At 35.4% G+C, this 18224-nt stretch overlaps 1 protein-coding gene across 7 annotated transcripts in view; it reads right to left on the minus strand.

The window, feature by feature from the left end:
* The window catches only part of rgs3a (regulator of G protein signaling 3a), a 154069-nt gene that overhangs the window by 36848 nt on the left and 98997 nt on the right, over positions 1-18224 (minus strand). The window contains exon 1 of one of the 7 annotated variants that reach the window (XM_038302103.1): positions 16549-16706. The exons of the other annotated variants lie outside the window; for them this stretch is intronic. The gene's annotated coding sequence lies outside the window, so the exon portion shown is untranslated. Of the gene's footprint in view, positions 1-16548; positions 16707-18224 lie in introns of those variants that run through there. 7 annotated transcript variants of the gene reach the window in all.

The raw sequence follows: 18224 nt of genomic DNA on the forward strand, positions 1-18224 counted from the left end.
AGGGACTTTATGATGTAATTTATTGCCTTTTTTTTCCCCTGCTGCTACTAATTCCAAGAGCTTGCAGCAGCCTATTTGTCAAACTAAGTTGCTAATAAGGCTTTCAGAACCCATTCTTACAGAAAATGTGAGAAAAAAAGAGGCCTTTCACCTATTTCCTCAAATTCTTTTCTTCTCTCAGATGTAGTTCTTGGCAGAATAATATTTTTAATATAAACAGCCCGTCCCCCGTTTTGTTATACGAAGTTTTTATTTTTTCCCCTCTATTTGTATCACCTCCTTCTCAAAATCTGCTGCTTTAATATGCATCTTTAACCTCCTCCAGCTACCACAGTGAAGCTTACTGAGCCCCGTGGGTGGATCATTGCAAATTCATTTGAGTGGGCCAGCACCAGGCCAGAACCACAAACTCTGCATGGAAATTTGAGAAAGGGTTGCAGAAGGTTTTAACAAGTTACACTGATTTTTAAAACTGCATTATAAACTATAATCAGGGTATTTTTGCAATAGTTCATTGTGAATCAACTGGTTAAACTTGAGGATTTATGAATATTTTGGAAAGTGATAACAAGCCCAGCTGCCCTTTCAGTATTTTGGCTTTCATAGTTGTGGATATCATGGACATCTCTGAGCAAATGCTGCTTTGAAATATGAATATGTGTTATCAGACCAGGAAAATATTTTTTTTCTGAAGATGCTCAAATGTACATTAAGCACTTAAACAGCGCTGGTAGTCAACAGTATTGAATGTGAATTTAGTCTCCCTTATCTGTTTCTAAACTGGGTTTGATACATTATTAACATTGTTTTCATGCTTGCTTGTTCATGTGTCCAAGACTCATCAAATATCTGTTGATTTGAGAGGAAGTTATAAAAGTTGGATCCAGTCCCTTGAAACAGACCCACAGCATGATACTACTTCTTCAATGCTTTAGAGTTAGTACAGGTCTCATAGGTTTAAAAGCCTCATCTTGACTTGGTCATATTTTTTGCCGTCAAGGTCAAATTGTTTAGCAATAATTAATAATTCTTAATAAGTTATGGACTGAAAGGGAGAAATGTCTAGGTGTCTAGTTTGGAGCTTGGACTTCTCTTCCATTGTGTTCTGTATCACAATGGAAGAGAAGCTGAAACTTCCTATACTGAGGATAGGGTCAATGTAGAACCGTTATCTCCCAACTGTAACTTTGCTGGTTCCTGGGCTGGTTCTTAACACTAATTTCTTTTTTCCTTTAAGGTGAATATTTTGGCTAGTTAATTGAAACTTTGACACCTGATTTAACTAAGAGGTTACTAAAAAAGGGACTTAACTGGTAGATGTTATCTATAAATCAAAGCAATGTTACAATTAATTTATTGTTATTTGCTTACATTATATTGCATTCATTTATTAATTCATTATATAAACAGTGTTTATTCTATGATGTAAGCTGCTCATTCACTGTAAGCATTGACATTTCGTTTTGTATATAATCTGTGTATACAATATGATAATAAAGTTTGTCTAAGTGTAAAATTTAATCCACCAATATCATTGCATTGATCATGCAAGTTTTTTTTTTTTGTTGTTTTATATTTGCACAGCACTTCTGTCAGCTATGTTATATTTGAAGTGCTTTAGAAATAAATGTGGTATGGCATGGTGTCATTCTACACATTAAAAGGCAAGTAAAGGTTCATTGTCTTGCTCCTAAAAGATGCATAAAAATCTGTAACCTTACTATTGAGCCGCAACCAAACACACAGCTGATGCAGGCATGGACAAGCAGGCTAAAATGTAAGTCCTGGAATTGACCCTTCAAAATCACAAAGTCTATTGAAATGTAATAGACTGAGTAATTTGCATGATACTATAATTTTATATAGAGTGTTAGTAGGTTTGAGTTATGAACTTTTAAGAAAAAGAAAAAAAAGATTCAAACCTACTCTTCAATGGGTTTCAATAAAGTTGTATATAGTATATTAATTACAACCTACAATATTCAGATGCATAAAATCCCCAAAATTGTGATATTCAACTGAATAATGCTTGCAATCGGCTCAGCTTTAAATATGGAATTGAAATAAAACAGAGGCTTTAAATGATGTGAAAACATAAGCCACTAACATGAAGCTGAGCTTTACCAAAGAACATTGTTTGTAATTCAAAACCAAGTATAACTAATCAAAAATAACTATGCTAATATTAGAGTATGACCCTTAGTATAATAAGATTTTAAAAACCTTAGCAAAGTGTGTACAATCAGTTGCTTTGGTTGAGGTCAGCTCTAAATATAATGAAGGGCCTCATTGTGTCGGAAGACTGAACCCATGATGTTGACATGCAGTCACAAGATCCAGAAATGACGTTTCCTTCTGCCAAACATCTATAGAGATTTTTAACACTTTTAAACCAAATAAATCCCCCATAAACTATATTTATAAACTCTGAACAGGTTGTCTGCCTTTTATTTAGGATCAATTAAAAAGTTTAATTTAAAATTCTAGTACAAAAATAGTAAACAGTACTTTGGCGAATTACTGCATTGTGAATGGTTGATGTTAAAAATGATTTTTTTTGCACTCACACAAATTACACATGAATATTACAATATAACTTGTGTGTTACATTAACTGCTATGTATGTAATAAATAATATTTTAAGTAATTTGCCTGATCAGCCAACCAAAAGATCCTTTTTGTGTCAACTTGAACTCAGAAGGGTTTAAGGCAGACTGTGCTGCTTTAACTGAAGCTTTAAATAAGTGGTACTTAGCTCCTCAAGGGTTCTTCCTCACTTTCACTGTGTGACCTTCATGGGTGCCGTTTTAGGGGGATTAGAGTATCTGGGCTGTTCTTGATGATGTGCTTTATAAACCAGAAAATTTTGGCGCAGATTAAAGCAATACATCACAGGCTGACTTGTTTTTGGTCACATGGTATAATCAGAAGCTGAGAAAGGCAGGGAGTTATTGATTGCATATTCCCATTTTGCTATTCCCCTTTTTCAACCTCCCATATGACAGCAATTGGTTACAAACAGAAAGCTACACAATCTAACCACTACAGGTATTCGTTTAACAGAAATGGGTCAAGATCAAGGGGTTGCACTAGCTTATAAAAGGAAATGCTCCATCTTACACATTTATAAGTATATCTCTGGCGTACAGTGACAATCCTCTCTAATAATGGAACCAGAATGAGTCAATGAAAAAAAAAGTCCACTAAGGTCTAAGATCCACTTAATACTACTCAGTTTCTTTTGTCCTTCTTTCTGTTCTCTTCTGTCAACTGCTTTTTGCTGGAAAACAAGCCTTTTTGTAAATGTGTGACGTAATGTGCTTATAAGCATTGGATTTCAGTATTTAAACAGCTATAAAAAGACATTAAAGAGTGAAAGAAAAATAAATACACAAGCTGGAAGCTTTAGAAAAGATCTGAATCAGTAAACAAAGTTTCTTCAGACTAGTAGTTCTGTTGATTTAAGTCAACCCATCCTGTATATGTTAGTTCCCTGGCTAAATATCAAATAAATTAATCATCAATAAAGTCCTATAGAAGTTGAAGATTTTATTCTTTAAGATTCTTTTTACTAAAATAATCTTTTAATATTCATGCCCTTTTTGGTATTGGAACCGACCCCAGTTCAGTTTTTAGATATAAGTTATCAATAAGTTCAGAAGACACTAATGGTCTGATCTTCATGTTTATCCAGCTCTCAAATGAGAGCTGGATAAACAGAGGTTCAGTACATACAATAAGTGGGAATAATATTACTTTACCGATAGTTTCAAGGTGTTGCTTTATTGTATATCTCGTACCGTGTCTTTTGGTTGTGCTGTTCTTTTTTCATCTCGTTACAGGTGATGAAGCAGACTGAAAATGTTTTGTCATTGTCTCCTTTCTATCTCCTCTTTCTTTCATCTTTTGTCCTTTTTTTTTCTTTTTCTTTTTCCTTTTTCTTCTTCTGTTTTTCTGCTCTACTTATATTGCAGTGTCCATATGAACTGTAAAACTCCCTGCATAACTATAATAAAGCAATTTATATGCATGAAACAAGTGGAGTAGTATGGCAATTGCCATACCGCTACACTTGTGAAAGTAAAATCTGTTGGGCTCCTTTTGGCATCAAGACAATTATTCTTATTGCCACATTGCCAGACAGGACACTGTAAAGAAAAAAAAAAAAAAAACAATAAGTGGAAACGTTGCTGTTGATCTACAAAGATTGTGACACTATTGTTAAGACTTATAAACTGATTTGGTTCTCCATTAAAATGAGCAGATTGCATTTTGTTCAGTTTGGGAGTAGCCATCAAAGAATCATGAGGTGATAGTGATAAAATGTACAAAAAACATATTTTTTAAAGTAAAATAAAATATAACTGAATAAAGAGCACAATTATGCTTTATTAAATTGAGGGGGAAAAATTCGGTTTGAGCCTTTTTGCAGGCACATTTGATATTCTATTTCTTTATAAATATATCATAATATTAAAGTTCATTAATTTCTTCCAAATCTGTTTAATTGTTTAAAGATTATCTGTATTCATTTTTACAGTCTGTACAGGCATTTTTTCTTGATTAAAATTATTTTACTATTGTTATTTCTACATCTCTCTCCATCCTCTGGAATTGTACCAGTGCCTTGTTTGGGGCTACAATGATCATCTTTACATTAGTTCACACCTGAGGAACTATAAAAGGTGCAAAACCTAAAGCCACAGTTTCTGATTTTGAAAATTGCTCTACACGTGGTAAAAGCTCACATTTGCATGTCCTCCACCTATGAATTATCACAATTTGGTCATTAGAATATGACCTGCAAAATGATGAAGGCACACAGGCAAAAAACATTGTTTGCAAACACTGCCTGCTAGATAGCAAATCTAAATCCCATTTGCACCTTTGAAGATTATCTCTATGTGTACAAATCCACTATTTGCATATAAACTGTATAAATAGGGTGATATTTTAATGTAATAATGCAACACTTTCCCATTTTTATATAAGATATTTTAGTTCTGCAATATTTGTCTCAAAACTGCCTCAGTGCTTTAAAAGTGGTTTAATGGTGGCTATTGCGGTTGAATCTTTCTATTGGTTCAAACAAGGGGCAGGTAAACCAGAAGTGGAGGCAATCATCTTTGCCCCAAGTTTGGATATGAAAGCAACTAACTCAGACATACTACTCTGTCTATGTTGAGACCACACCTCCATTAACTTTCACTTCTCCTGGCTAAACCCCCAGCCCTCATCCCCACACTGTTCCCTGCCCCTCATCGTCTCTTGGCACTGACCATCTTGGGGGCATTTTCAACATTTTCCTGGGATGTAGTTATGCTATTAAAAGGATTGAGTTACACTTTAAGAAAAAAAAATATGATTGTTCGACACGACTTAAAAGATTATAATAAATTCTGGCTACCGGTGTCTTAGTGTGTGGAGAATTTTACTTTTCTTATTTGAGAGATGTTTTTCTGTGTTCCTCTTCTTCGTCTTTAAGCCAAAACTGTAAAAGTTTTGACTATAAGAAAACTTAGGAGCCTAGAGGTGAGTAAAAGTTCATATTTTGGTCCTCATTATTCAAGAACTCAAAGAGTCTTTGAAAAATCATGGAATCCAAACCCTGAGGAGGGGAGCTGAGCTTTTGGAAGACATGACAGACCTTTTTTTTTTTGTTTGGGAGTCTTAGGGATAAACTAGCTGCCTGTAGGGGATACAGACATCTCATTTTCTTCTTAGTTTCCCTTAACCTTCCTGTGGTCCCATTTTAACAGCTTAAAGTACTATTACTATCAGGACATTAAGGCCTCTGTTTTCCCCTGGCTACATAAGAGGTATTTTTAGAGTGCAATGCACTTTTTGTGAAAGCAGGAAGGGAATTAAGTGAAATTGCAGACACTCAGCTTGCTCCTCTTTTTCCCCCACGTTTCTATTCTCTGCATATGCACACAAACATATGTATAAATACTTTGAGGAAAATAAGTATTTGCACACCCTGCTATTTTACAAGTTCTCCCACTTAGAAATTATGGAGGGGTTTGAAATATTGTTGGTGCATTTCCACTGTGAGAGAGATAATCTAAAAAAAGAAAATCCAGAAATCACAATTTATTATTATTGTTTTTTACTAAAATCGCACATGAAAATGTGCAGCATGAATATTCACTAACATGGTGTGTACCACACTCAACATGGACCAGAGGAAGTGAAGGAAAGAGTTGTCTCACAAGGTAAGATAGAATTATTGACAAGTATTTTAAAGGTAGAGTCTATAAGACAATCTATAAGCAGCTTGATGTTCCTGTGACGAAAGTTGCACATATTATTCAGACATTTAAGATCCATGGAATTTTAGCCAACCCCCCTTGACTTGGCTGAAGAAGGAAACTTTATGATAAATTGAAAGAGAAGGAATACTGTGAATGGTAACAAAACAGCCAATAATTTTTTTTTACAGAGGTTAATGGTGAACTTCATGCTCAAGGGACATCAATGTCAGATCGCAACACACGTTCTTGGCTGATCCAAAGTGAATTTAATGAGAGATGACTAAGGAGGACATCATTGTTGAAAACAAATCATAAAAAGACAGATTGAAATTCACCAAACTACATGTTGAGAAGCCACAAAGCAGATGAGACAAAAATGGAAGTCTTTGCCAAGGCACATCAGCTCCATGTTCACAGGCGACGAAAAATAAAGCATATCAAGAAACGAACGCTGCCCCTACTTTAAAACAAGTAGAACGTTCTGTTATGATCTGGGTCTGCTTTGCTTCATCTGGTACAGAGTTTCTTGAATCTCTGCAGGGTACAAAGAAATTTCAAGACTATCAAGGAATTTTAGACAGAAATGTGCTTCCCGGTGTCAGGAAGCTTGGTCTCAGATGCAAGTCATGAGTCTTATAACAGCATAATAACTCAAAACACGCAGCTAAAAACACCCACGAATGATTAAGTGGAAAATATCAGACTATTCTGAGGTGGCCTTCTGTGAACCCTGATCTAAATACTATTGAGCATCAATGGAAGGAGCTGAGACAGGCTGTGCAACAAAATAGTAAGTTAAGGGTATCATTTTTTTTGGACAAGTTAATTTTCTAAACCCCTCTGGAAAAAAAGCAATGCCAGATTTTTACATACATATATACATATATATATATATATATATATATATATATATATATATATATATATATATATATATATATATATACACACAACCGATTAAGAGAGACTGTTGGTGAATAAAGCTTTTTCATTGTCTTCCGAAGATCGTCACAGTCCCAGTATGTTGCTTTGTCGACTGAAATACTTCAGCATAAGTATCATGGGATGTTGTTATCTTGAGATCATGTGGGATTTAGCCTAAAGCAGCTGCAGTGTGTTTATTTATTTTTTTCTGAAGCTTGCCTTGTCCATTTTACTTTCTTAGTCTCAGAAAAACCAACCCATCCCTGTTATAATATGGATTAAAACACAGCTGAGTCACCTGTCCTGTCAGATACACAATTATTTTCCTTGTACCTGCACAGAGCAAACATAACATCGGAAACAAATCAGGTCAATATTAGCTCCATTTGATCAATTATGTATTAGTTGAAAATATATTACAACAACAAGTCAACACATTCCTAGATTTTTTTACATAATCCACATTTTTGATATTTTCCTCTATAACGTGTCCTCCTATAGGTTCCCGTAAAATACAAAAAACGTCTCATTAAGCTAACATAGAATGAGCCATCTGGGGTGTGTCAGGTCCTTGCTTCTTAGCTCTCACTAATGCGTGTCCATATGCATATGCACAATGCACATTCTCAAATGCATCGCAAAGTCAGCAGTGATTCAGCAAAGCCACGTCTGTCTTACTGCTTCAATTAGATAGCAAGCAAACAAAACCTGAACTAAACAAGCAAGGAGAACGAGATGCAGATCGAGAGCCCGAATAGATGAAGGTGACAAAGTGGATAAGACAAGCAGAAGGGAAGAGGGAAGTCACTGAATGGCAATGAAACAGAAATGAGATGAGTAAGTGAGAGAGGAGGGGAGAGGTTCAGCATCTTCTCATTAAAATGATGCTAGTTCATCAGCAAAACTAAAAAAACAAACCGAAAAAAAAAAAAAGAATGTTAAGCTTGGTGACTTCTCGGTCCATTATCTATGACATTGATGTATCACATTAGAGATGGTGCCTTTATTTACAATTACTGCCAGAAGGCAGTGATGCTGGGTTCTCCCATTTGTCTCCTGTGGGTAATCAAGCCTACATACATTTCACTGACTGAGAGTTCACATTTCTTTAAAAAAATCCTTTATTATCAGCCTAACCTACCTAGTATTAATAATGGCAATAAAAAATAAGACAGCAAACATTTTTATGGAAAGAAAACAATATGAAATACTTAATAAAAAATGCTTAGTTTGAGGAGGATTGTGTTTTTATTTAATCAAATCAAAAAATCTATGAAAAAAATTACCCTAACTTCATGTCTTGTCTAAGCTGTTGAGGAGGCAACTATTGGCAACAAGACAGAAAACAAAGATAAAAATACAGGAAATGAGAACAGAAAAATAATGTAGAATCCAACAAAATACAACCAAAGAACCTAAATACAAAGAAGGAGTGATGAGAGACATTCAAATCATGTGGCAATGATCTATCAAATGCAAAACAGAAAATCAATAAGGATGCACATTCAATATTTGAAAGCATGCATGTATCGGCTGATTTACATAAATGGAAAAAAGATGAAGATACCACAATTATCAGTCGGCCAATGTGTTAGTCTTTCTCTAATACAAACTAGCATAATCTAAGACTAATTTGTTACATACTTTATAGGAAGTTATTGTCTTTTCAAACTAAATGTTTTCATTCATAATGTTCTGCCAATGTACATGCTACACTTTGGGGGAAAAATTTATTCATGTTCACTATGAGAACAAATCATCAACTTTTATCCCTGGCTTTTGTTTCTTAGCTTTGTTTTTCCTATGATCAAAAATCATTAAACACCTTAGAAACACCTATCAAAACATATCTGGGTAAATATTATTTCCTCAGTTGTGCTTTGGTCTTTAAATAGAATACGGGATAAAAAGAAAAACTAATAAACTCTCAATCTATATGATCTACATTTATATGTATATGAATGAAAAAGAAGATCATTTTCGAAATAAGATGTGCTTGGGAGGAGGAATATCGCTGACATTATTTCCTGCATTCTATCACCCAGGGATAATCATGTGACCTCATGTGTCCCATAGTTACCACGGCAACAAGAAACCCATCCCAGGGGGAGCAGCTGCACCAGGCATTTTCCAAAAGCTAAAGGTGGGTCTTATATAACCTCACAGGTTATTTCATCTTAACCCCAACCTGTCATTCCTAACAGAATCAGGGGGCCTTCTCCCCTTCTTCATTATAGTTTGCTGCATCATCCCTGTTTTTAGAGATGCTATAAAAGTAAATATATATTGTCTATTTGTAGCAACAGGTGGTTTAATGTATCAAACACATTACTACTAAAATCATTTTTCTGATTCATCTCATTAAGTCCATCTCATTCAGATAAGACGAAGGTGTCAAAAATCTTGAGCACTAGCATACGCTCCCCTCCTCTTTGCCCCTCCCTGTCAATATCTGCGCTCTCTTAGTCACAGACTCTCAGTAACAGCAGTTTGGCTGTATGTCTGCCAACGTTTGACTCGCCTTTTCCCTATTCAATACCTTCCTTTACTCACTGAGTGATCTCATTGATTTCTTTCAAGAATGTGTAAGGTTAGATAAATTTAGAGAGCGCATCCTGTTTACATAGCCCAGAGGGCAAACTTAAAACAAACACATTGATGCAAAAAAAAAAAAAGGCCAAGAACACGGTTAATCATATTTCTTTTGATTGTGCTATTCTCATCCAACATTGAGTGAATCATTATAACTGTCCATAAAAGAACCATTACAGAACACTACATTTTTTTAAAGTTGGATTTTTGTTTATTATCTATTTCCATATTAATATATCCAGTCTGGCAACCTCAGATTAATTATGGATGCCATAAAAAGAGAGAAAGAATAGTGGCTGTCACCCAAGAAAACCCCCCTCCAAATATTGCTCTGCAGGTGTAATCTCACCTTAGTATTGAAAAAAGGAAACTGTTTTCCTATATCACTGCCTGGAAGAATACATTTCAGATCAACCCCATTCAAATAAATAACCAGACTTACCAATATCATTACAATAAACAACATTTTTCTGAATAAAATCCTGAAAGATGAGACGCCATACTCAGCATAGCTAGTTGGTCTAATCTCCCAGAACTACTTGTGCCGTAATCTTACTAAATAATTATAGCTCCACTGAGAAAACTGCTTCTAAACAACCATAGATGATTTAAAACGTTCTTAAAGCAATTAGAAGGAAGTCTTCCTCCACTAAGTGACCATCTTACTTTCCACTGTACAAACCCCAAGCTTGCTGTAATCTATTAGTCATGAGACCATTTTCCAATTTTCTAAGTGCTGATCTTGCACCTCCGAAATATGTACATCAGTTTAGGTGTGTATCGTAGACAGATGACGTAACTCCACTGCAAGTAAAGAATTATTTTAAGTCTAAATGCTGCTGCTAATGCTGTTTTTCCTCCATTTCTTCCCTCCACAACAATGAAAGAGCATGTTGTATGAACAATTCAATGGTCCCCTTTTGAAAAAAAGAAGTTTGCTACAGTAAATGAGTTGATGTCTGCAAGCATCAAACCATTTCTTTTTTATATAATGCTCTGGAAAGCAGAATGAAATCCTGATTATAAACTTCTTAAAGGTTTTCTGCTTATGAATGGTACAACTGAGTCTGTAGCACAAAGACTTAAAATCAGGTTAAAATCCCTCCACATCTCCTGCAAGCCTGCAAAGCAAAAACAAAATATTCAAGCTGATATCAGTGCACTGCATCCCATGGAAAATTGCTGTTGGGGTCTCCTTTGGGGATGCAACGCTGGCTGTTTTTCTCCCTCAAGAGTGATAGCAAACCTGTTTGTGAGACTAATTTTCCACCAAATATGGCCATGCACGCAAGTTGTTTATTTGCCCTTAAGTCAAATTATATGTTCCAATCTAGGTCACAGGTTGCCTTATAAACTGGAACACTCAGACCTGCACAATCCATTTTCCTGATTCCTCCAATCACATGTTGGGTCTAATATAAAGCAGGTCTGTACACTGTAATATATATAGGATGTTAGTCCAAATGCATGCAGCTGCAGTATATGTAAGCCATTATGTTTGCCTTTGGGTCTGCCCCACTTAAATATATTTTAAAAAATGTTGTTACATGTGCTATCGAGAACAATATGCAATCGGAAGATATAGGAGTGAACCACCGCTGGGTGAAATTACCAAAAGCCCTTTGAATGGCTTGAACAAGTAGATGATCAATTCCTTAATAGCCTTATGAAATGCACTGCAATGCACCAGCCTTTTTTGCAATGGATTTCACCGAGTGAAGAATAGCAAGACAGTAATAGTTATCTGCCATTTTGATCAGACCAAAAGGGATAAAAAAGAAAAACACGAAAAAGGAAAACAAAGAGCATAAGGGGGAAGGGTGAATGTGTAAAAGGTGTCTTAAATAATAAAAGAGAACACTTAAACCAACTACCAGCTTCAGTCTGTGAGGCAGACACCCCTTTCCTATTTGATAAAGCTTTTAATCGAAGTTGCACGGTTTATCCTGAGCTATATATGCTGCCATAGGCTTCAGCTGCTGGAAGACATACGTAGGGATCACTTTTCATCATTCTACTTATTTCCACTTCTGTTCTTAAATTACAGTATGCCTGATTTGTGAGTTCAACTTTTAACTTTATATTCCCCATGCTTTTTGTCATCGTCATAGCTTTGTCTGGCCTGGCAACATTCTAGAGGGAGATATCAGTTGGGCTGCAGCCCTCAACACTTTTGCAAAAATAGATTGTAAAGTTGGACCTGATTTAAGTACCTAAGTCCTGTTTCTCTCATACACATAGCTATGGGCTCAGCTTTTTACAAGCTTTCTTTCATTCCTTTTGAAATGCAAGTCAGGGATGGACGTCTTGAGATTGTTCTTGTTCTTTGAGACCATTTTCGACTTGTTATTTTACAGTCTTGCACCCGGCTTCAGATCTTTATGCCTCGGTCATGGCCTTGGTCATATTTTGTCCAGCGTTCACAAATACTATCAAGACCAGATAAAAAATATGTAGTTCAATAAAATAATAATAATAATAATAATATTAAAACAAAACTCAACTCCCTTTGATATTCACCTACAAACACATGTTGCACTGCATGTGAAATAAAAGCATCACCAGGAATTTAGAGCATTACTGGATCCTGCCCTCCCAGACTAAATACGGATTTGTTATTGTTAATAATGACTGTGAAATCTTACTGTGACAATGTTTACCACCATTGCATTTACAGTAGTTCTTTGATTATTATGGCTTTTGATCTATTGCTTTAAAAAGAAAACATATACCTACAGTCTTGTTTTCATTGAAAACACACCTGCTGGCTCACCACCAAACATGTCCTTGGTTTTAAAAGTTATTGCATTTGTTTTTCAAAATCATGAGGAATTTAAAGAAAATGAAAAAAAAAATCACCGGGCAACAAAATTAATTAAAACACATTCATAATACTCAATTTAGCTAAGTAGATAAATAAAAAAAATAAAAAATAAAAAATAGATGTTACATTTATATAAAAAAAAAACACCAACGCTAGTGCAACATAGTGCTATTAGCTATACAATCAACCTTTCAAATTCAAAAACAAACTCATATTCAGCATGAGATTCCCCCGCCCCCAGCTTGTACCTAACATTCTGGCCAACAATATGGGAATGTCAGCTGTAAAGACCGAGCTTACGAGATTCAACGCTTTACATGTAAAACTCAGCACATAAAGGGCAATAATGAGGTCAATTCCACAAAGCTAAAAACAAACATTTGGTCTTAGCTTCACTGTTATAAGTTCATAATCAATGTAAGATAAAATATTTCATATGGCCAACCAAATACTGTCTTCTTTCAGCTATGTGATTTTTAAAAGCTGACATGGTTTCGAATGGCTCTGATGATTTGCTCGATATGTCAGTCATTAATAAGTATTCTGTGCATACTTGAAAAAAACAAGCATCCAAATTTGATCCACTTAACAAATCCATCTAAATTTATATAATAAATAAATATATTCATATGCCCAGGATATTTATATGTATTCTTAGAAGCAGTAAGCTTTGAATTGACCATGTTCATGTTCATGTTCATATATATATATATATATATATATATATATATATATATATATATATATATATATATATATATATATATATATATATATATATATATATAAAGTCAACAACAAAATGCAAGTGGATGTCTGCTGTAATCACATGCTCAATGAGGAGGAGCAAATTCTGCAAGGTTTGTAATTCTAACTGGCCTTTAACGGGACATTTTGGCTTGTTTTCTTTTTTTTATTTAGTTAGATTAAATCTAGATCAATCTGGAGACCCAGTAACACAGAATGTAAATATTTCTTTCAGAGCCTAAGCTCATATCCGTATATTTTCAGAGCCATTGGTACAATGTAAAATCACAATTCTCTTAATAACGATGGATGGTCCCTGAGCAGACAATACAAGTGGCACAACAATAAAAATAACATACTGCTGTCACAAACAGTGGTTAGTCTATTGACTCATCATTAGGTCTAAATCTTTTATTCTACTTAACTGAAATACGTATAAGACTAAATGTCTTTATTTCTCTACCCCCTTGTTTTTATTAGGTTGCATTTGTCTTTGCTTTTCAGTGGTTGTATTGTTCTGTTTTTTGCTGTATTCCCAACAATACTAAAATCATTGATTAAATATGCTTCTTTTGGATAACATTGATATTTGACATACTTAAAATATGTTGATAAGTTTAGAATGGAATTGAATGCAATAATTAAGCAATGTGTGAAAAGCCTGAAGCAAATGTAATGCTTTAAAAACAAATCTACATTTAAAGGATCAACTTATAATGAACTGTAGCTTTTAAAATATTTCATTATGAAATAATAGATGGAAACGAGGTGTCCATCCACATCCCTCTGCTTTAAAATGATCCCACATCACCCATTCACCCCATTGTCTGACACAATATTCACATACTGCATATCTGTACTTCTATTTATAAAAAGTAAATAATGCTCAAAATGTTTTTGCAGTCAGTGGGTATTTTGGCATTCACATTAACATCTACTGTTAAACCAGGCAGTGAAGGACTTCTGGAGAATGAAGTAAAAATCCACGCCACATGGACTGCAACCCTAAAATGCAAAAGAAAGACTTACAAAAATGCAACTAAATGTGAAAGAAATTATAATTTTTTTTTTATGTGGTTCATTCTCATGCCACACCACGCTGATGTTTTGTTTGCATTGCTGAAGAATCCTTTACCCTGACATGTCTAATACATAAAGAGATCCCAGTAGCAGGCCTGTTAAAGCTATTTGCTGATTAATTTAGCAAAAATATTTTCCTACATAGGAGCCCTAACAGACGTTAAGCATTACCTCTTTACTCAAAGATTTTGAGAATCTTATGTAGTAACATACTTTACATTTCACATCCTTTATCCCATTAGAAAAGGATTAGACAAAATGTCCATATTACACTCATAATTTACAGAAGGAAGAAAACTAGATGCTTTCCAAAACATAGCGCTTCATATTTAGAAAAAAATGGGTTTTAAGAAATACAAACATGCAGTAAGTGGAAAAATAGCATAAATATTGTGACCATAGCTTTTTTTCTCAGTGGCTGTAAAACAGCTTGAAGTAAACAGTTGAAGTAATTGCTGTCCTGGTTACCTCTTGGGTTTAGTCATCTATCACACAGATTCAGTATCAGGTACGTGGCACATGTCTACCCCAACTTATCCCCCCAACAAGGTTACCATGATCAACTCACATTAATACATCCACGCAAGGTAAACCAAACTTGTCAGGTGGAATCATGTAACCTATTTCTACTCCTATTTTTGCATTTAAATATGTTTTAGAATAGAGAGAACATCTAAGACCTAAACAGACAAGGCACTGTCTACGTCAAGCAGGGAGAGCAGAGGATGAGTCCAGTTTGTAAAGCTATTATTGGTGAAAGCTTAGGGTTCAGACAGAGAATGTCATTGACGTAACTTGCCCCATGACGCTAGACAGATGACGACACTTTGAATACTGAGGAAGATGGAAAAAGGCCTTTACAGAAAACGATGTGAGGGCATAAATCAGCCATGGCCAGAGGGTCAATCCTCCAGTGTGATGGTAAGAAGAGTAACATAGTTAATACACCTCAAAGCAAAAACTAGGGTTTTGGCGATGTTAAGATAAGGCTCTGGAAAATAAATGATGGTCATAGAGTTATGCTTTGTATGCTGCAAATACGAACGCATTTGTTCTTTTTGTTTCTCCCGTTCATTGTAAGTATTTGTGTCTGAGTGACAAACAAGGCCTTGTTATGAGTGTGACTCTGTTTCCTGGGTTATAACAAACATCTCATTTGTTCAAGCTGGGACTGCAGAGCCTGCTGATAATTCCCAATCATGTTTGTCTGCATGTGTACGCAGTATCCTGGGATAGACAGATGTTTACTGCTAATTATGAATAACTGTAAGGCTCTTGCGGTTATATCCAACCATAATTGTCTCAGAGTCAACACCTATAACACAAAAAATGATGTTATTGATTATACTTTTACGTATTAACAGTCACATTACACATATTGCATCTAGTTCTCCATGTTTTTTTAAAATCCATTATAAGAAGAATATCGCCTAACCATTCTCCTGATGAGCAGAAGCAAAAAGCTATTTTCTCAGTATGCTTCCTGTTGTTTTTCCCCTGTGGTCCCCCACTTTGCTCCCTCCTTCTGTTTGTATCACTTTCAGCCTGACTCCAACATGGTTTAGAGTATGTCCTTTAAATGGCCATCATCTATCGTCTCTTCACACTATGACTTTCCAGCTATCTGACAAAGTAACTCAAATCTTTGGGAAAAAGCCAAGAAGTATGACTAATATTAAAATAACAAATAGAGTACTGAGGTTGAAGAACCACTGCCTGCAATTCTTGTCCATGTGCGGTAGTTTTAAAAAGACAATCATATTAGAGAGATAATAAACCTGCAGGATGATAATAAAGGATAAAAGGTGGGGGAAAAAAGGTTTATTCAAAGGCTGAATGTATAAAAATTTAACACATCAGCAACATACACTTTTCATCTTGGACTGTCATAAGTTTGTCCCATGTTAAATGGACTTGTATTAGATTCAGGCAGCCTTCCTCTCATGGTCTTCTCTCCTTCTTACATCCATAACCAAACTTGTCCTTTTCTCCCAGCTTCATGACATCTTAGGAACTCAAAATACCTGTGTGAGTTCCCAACCAACCATTTACATGAAATTGCTTCTCACAGAACACTAATGATGCCTCGAAGCGAAGAAAAATAAAGTAACAGAGAAGAAACCCTACCTGGCAAGAAGTAGCAGTTCTAGGTTATAATCCACTAAAGACAGATAGAGGCTCTCCACACATCTCCATTAAAGTGGCCTACTTCCACTGTCAAACTGGTGTGTGTGTCTGTAGCTGGCCAGCTGAGCTGGTGTGTGATTCTGTCAATGTGGGCTAGGCCAACTGAACTGTGCAGATCTACAGAGTCTGAGAGCGAGCGAGAGGGAGAGAGAGAGAGAGAGAGAGAGAGAGAGAGAGAGAGAGAGAGAGAGAGAGAGAGAGAAATGCCCAAGAGACAAAGTAGGTAGACTCCCAAGCTGCACAAACAAGTGGGAAGGAAAGGAAAGGAGAAGCTGCAGAGGGGGGAGGAGACAGAGATAATAAGAAGAGGATAACGACTGAAGGAAGAGAGAAACATGACTGTCCACAGAGCAGTGTGACTGCTCTGTGATGTCCTCTGTGATTTCACGTGTGCATCTGCAAATATTGGTCAGCATGTGTGTGGACATATTGCATCCATTTGTGCTTCTAAACCACTCACGCCCTTAGTTTTCTTTGTGAAGACATTAGGGCACTACAGTATGGTCCCACAGGATGTACAAAGAGCACAATGGACACATAGCTACTGTAAACACACACCGGAGCACAAACAGGGAGAAAAACGCACATCTTTAGGGTGCACATAATGCAACCACTGTTAAAGAATCACCATATATAAAGCTGCACACATGTCATATTTTAAAGAGTTTACATCTGGAGGGAAAAATATTAATTTGCTGTGCAGCAGCTGTTAAGCTCACAGCCCTAAAAGGCAGTTTATAATAAGGTTGACTGCAAAAGCAAACAACATGGTTCGCTACACGTTCTTAAACTCTCCTTCCGTACAAATCACTGGTACTTTAGAAAATGTCCAAATACTAATATGTCCTTTATGGTGCTTTAAATATAGGGATATAAGGTCAAACAAACATAGCATAGCGCCTGAAATCTGCATGTGATGAAGTTCAAATGTCCAATTTTAATTCGAAAAACACCATTAGATTTAAATATTTAATTTATTATTTGGTAACTCACAGAAAGGAAAATGTCCTTCAAAAGCATTTAGAGCACTTATGGTAGTTGTCATTACTAATTATATCCTTTCTCCATAATTATTTCTATGTGTTTTCTAGCATGAACTCTGCAGCTTTATATATAGACATGTTTGTGTTCTGTAAGTGCTCGATGTCACTGCCTGCCAAATTTCCAGACTTGGATGACATGAATGGAACGTCTGTAAATGAAGGATCTCAATATAGAAGAGGACTGGAAGGATTTTATGGAGGTTGTGATGTGTAATTCATGGCTTCACATTTGTTTCTGTCTGCAACGTTCTTATTACAACAGACTGAAAGATTTTGGCGCTCTTAACAGAATGACTTGCATGGACTACCGTAATCTTAAGTTCTACAATATCATATTCACTTGAAGTGAGAGTTTATCTACTGAAGATAAAATAAATATAATTTTAAAAGATAAATATATAATAGCGGCCATATAAGTAATTTTTTTTTCCTTTTTACCACTTTTTTTTTTTACACACAATACCAAATCCTCATCAAAGAGGCATGTTTAATAAAATGGTAACATCAATAAAAACACCAAGTGTTTTTAAATGTATGTAAATCAGCCTCTATATAAACTAAATTAATTTTTTA

The sequence above is a fragment of the Cyprinodon tularosa genome, unplaced genomic scaffold, assembly GCF_016077235.1.
Source record: "Cyprinodon tularosa strain WSP-4 unplaced genomic scaffold, ASM1607723v1 ctg113, whole genome shotgun sequence".
Classification (NCBI taxonomy): domain Eukaryota; kingdom Metazoa; phylum Chordata; class Actinopteri; order Cyprinodontiformes; family Cyprinodontidae; genus Cyprinodon; species Cyprinodon tularosa.